At 41.6% G+C, this 3919-nt stretch overlaps 1 pseudogene; it reads right to left on the bottom strand.

Moving 5' to 3' along the window:
• Positions 1 to 1885: 1885 nt before the first annotated feature.
• On the bottom strand, positions 1886 to 2002 carry LOC146065005 (5S ribosomal RNA; annotated as a pseudogene).
• Between the last annotated feature and the right edge of the window lie 1917 nt (positions 2003 to 3919).

Genomic DNA, 3919 nt, shown 5'->3' with positions numbered 1-3919 from the left:
GCTCCTAGCACACATGACAAAATCACAACTGCTTGGAAACAAGATTTTCCTTTATTATCATCCACAGACATTTTCCAACACTTCAACTCTTCCATGAAAGTCCTCCAATCTTCCACACTGCAAGAAATTCACTTTAAATTAATCCACAGGGCATACATATCACAAAAGCAGCGTAGCTACTTTGACCCGGACGAAACAGGCAGGTGACTCAAATGCTGCTTCCACTCTGCCACTCTCAGTCACAGCTTCTGGACCTGTGGAAAAATTAAAAAATTCTGGTATAAGATAATAGACTATGTTAATAACTCTTTCAACTTAAAAGTACAATTGCACCCCGCCCCTCTTCTATTCCTAAATTTTGACAGCTGGGACCTACAGATACCCCACAAACCCCTCATACCATTCCTTTCCATACTACTCTGCTGCTAAAAAAGTCATATTGACTTCCTGGATAGACAAACACACTCCCAGACTGGTCAAACTAGAAGGATTGATGTTAAAATACATGGCATATGACAGGTATAACTCCCTGTTCCACACCTGCTCATTAACTTCCGTCTTCCTTGGGGACCATTTATTTGACTAAGACCTCCAGAATCCCAGACCCAACTCAGTGCTATGCTGGAAATAAGACCTTAGAAGTGCATCCGACTGGAGCTACCCTAGTGTGTGGTTGACCACTCCCTGGCTTATGTACACCGGGGATTGGGCGACCATACAATCTCACTAACACAGTTTTGGATGGTCCCCCGACCCGGAATGGACCTTTTGACTAAGTGCCTGACCCCCTTATATGAGGCTTACCCCTACCCGCAACAGCTTATTGAATGAATGATATATATACACCGCATTAAAAGGCCAGCAACTACGAAAGGCCTGACAGAGTCTAACAGCTTGAGACGCATGAAGGATCGATATTATCTAAAATTGATGTGAAAACTAACAGTTTGAGAAATTATAATGCATAGAACTGACCCCCCCTCTCCTCCCCCTCCCCCCCCTTTATATTTTTCATTATTAGCTCTATTCCTACCCCCCCCCCCCTGCATTCGGGAAGACTGCTCTCACCTTTTCACCCACAATGTGGTTGGTCCTTTTTACAAATGTCCTCTACCTCCCCCCCCTCCTCTCCCTTCTTCTGGCCCCGCTGGCCTCCCCCCCCTCTCCACCAAATACAGACAACCTCCAAAACAGGTCTGACCACCCCTCCTATTGATGTGCAATGGATTTTGGTATAGATTCACCCTTGAATTATAAACCCACTGAGCTACAAGATCTTGCAATATCTATACTGCCCTCAATTTATATCCTACGGTACCCTTGAAATATTAAGATAGTGAAAAGATGGTGTACAAATGTGTGACATAAAATCTAACCTTTATTGATTACACTTAAAAAGCATACACACGTCAATTAGATACAAAGAACAATTTGTTCAAGAACAATTTTTTTATAAAAATATATCAATCAGCATGTGAATTAAACTACGGAGTTTATTTTATAATCGTAAATACACAATGCAGAAAAAATATATATATATATACAGAATGAATACGAAATTGTAATACAATATCCGTCAAGTGGGTGAAAATGATTTGGCAGGGAATTTACCAGGCCATAAATGTTTGAGCAAGGCAAATCAATATCAGACAATAATGCAGTGCACATCTGTGTTGCAGAGCTTCATAATATTGTACTTTTTAATATATTATATTTTTTTGGAGTCTTGCTTCAGACCCTCCTTGGATATACAACAAATAATGGACCCAAATGCAGTGAGAAAGATAACAGGTTTACATTCCTATTGTTGGAGCAGGATTTAATGGATAAAGGAAAAGATAGGAATGCTCTTCGTATGCATTCGCTACTTCTGCTGTCTGAGTGTGTGATACAGCACTGGATATTCCCTGATGGTCTCCCAAGAGGTACTGATCCAGCCAGTCGCTGCTTAGCTGCTGAGTTCGGACGGGATCAGGCGGCCCAGCAATGTATGGCTGTATATGGCATCAGATGAGAGAGCCTCAAATGGAACTAGGAGCCAGTCGTCACTTCTGCTTTTCCCCGATGTAGCTCAGGGGAATGAGAGAGTGAGCGAGTCCAGGTGAAAGATGATAGTAAATTAGAATGAAAAAAAAAAAGGGGGATGAGAGGGTGAGGAAAGGTATGCTCACAAAGTAATGATATTTGTGCCCACTGCAGAATTCAATGGGTTCGTGGTCACTGAGCCAGTAATGGAAAATACTGTGCACAATTCCACATGCAGGGGTGAGTAAGGTCTTTATAGATCTTGAATCATTGTATGTGCAAGATAGATTAGTTTATCAGCAACATACATAACAGCAAATGGCTCTAAACATCTCTCAAAACAGTATGTCAGAATATATTGTTTGTGAGCTCCAAGTATTGGTAACAATTCTCAAAATGCAAAAAGACAGGAATTATCAATCTAATTGAATACTGCTATGTAGCGATAGTTGAAGAGTTTTTTTCTGGGGCTATTTGCAATGATTAAAGATTGGGAGGTAGTTTATACCGTATTAATTAGCTGATTACTGTTACACTAGTGGTAACAGCGGTGGAGCAGCTTGGTGTATTGAAAAGATAAGTCAATAAACAGATTAGCAATAGTATGCAACAAAGATTTAACCTGAGGGTCACATTACTAGCAGGCGCTCAATCTCTCATACAGCGGACACCTAATTATAGCGTGCCCCATATGACAGAGCGCAGAAGTCCCGCTCAGTAGCGGTACTGGCTTGTATATACGCACCAGACACAGAGTCTGTGCGTGAGAGGCAATCCGTGAATTTTAGATGCAGATTACCTTTGGAGCGTGGTAGCGAAATCCAAGTGCAGTGAGATGAGCCGTGCGGCGAGTGCTCCCGCCGTCTAAATCGTAACGGCAGCGCTGATCTGAGAGGGACTGCAGGAGGGCTCAGAGTGGCTGGAAATGCCCTGACGTCAGAAGGGACACGTGTTTCGCCCCGATTGGGCTTGATCACAGTGACGTGCTGGACTGGGGACTCCCTGTCAGTATAAGAGGAGTGTGCAGGCCAATCCTGCGTCTAGAAAAATGATGGACATAAGGATGTCCCAATAGAAAAGGGAGGTGTGTGTAATACCGAAGGTGTCTGTTATATTTGGTTAAGATACTAAATGTGGGACACCGATGGTGTCTGTTGATATTGAAGCTATGAAAAGGTATTGATTTATAGTGATAACGCACTAGGAGGTCGACTTTGTTTATGTCGACTGTTGAGACCAAATTATGGTGTTTAATAGATCTAAGAGTATAAGAGGAGTGTGGTGATTGTCGCAGCATGGTATTGCTGCTGTTGTAGTTAGGATAAGTTATGAGCTGGAAAAATTGTGGACACAGTTTATGTCGGCTACAGGCACCCTGCAAACAGTGCTGGGGTCTGGAGATGTATGACACCAGTGGTGTCTAGTGGCAATTGGAGGCTAAGATGAAGGTATTAATTCATAGTTAAAACGCACTATATGGTCGACATTGTCTGTGTCGACTGTTAACACCAAAATTTTGGTGTTTCCCACAGGTATAATAGGTGTGGAGATTATCACTGAGTCGTATAGTAATTAATGAAGGAAAAGGAGATTGATGGTTATAATAAAGGGAATGTTGATATTGGATTCGGAAAAGTATGAGTAGAGATACTGGTCATGCTGCAGAAATAGGGTAAGACGGGTTATTAGGAAAGATTAGGTGAGCAAAAGATTTTGGTAAATTAGGAATAATAGTACACTCCAACGGTTATTGATGGTTATCCGTTCTGAAAGAAATAATTAATAATTAATAATCGCATATGCGTACACAGTATTAATGCCATATTTCTTAAATAGACATCCCTTATCCTCGTGTATCTAGATATATGATACTATGATCACAATAATGGCGTGG

Source organism: Crinia signifera, chromosome 3, assembly GCF_055691185.1.
Source record: "Crinia signifera chromosome 3, ASM5569118v1, whole genome shotgun sequence".
NCBI classification, from domain to species: Eukaryota; Metazoa; Chordata; class Amphibia; order Anura; family Myobatrachidae; genus Crinia; species Crinia signifera.
The sequence above is the reverse complement of the archived record's forward strand: the minus strand, read 5'-3'. Positions and strand labels throughout refer to the sequence as shown.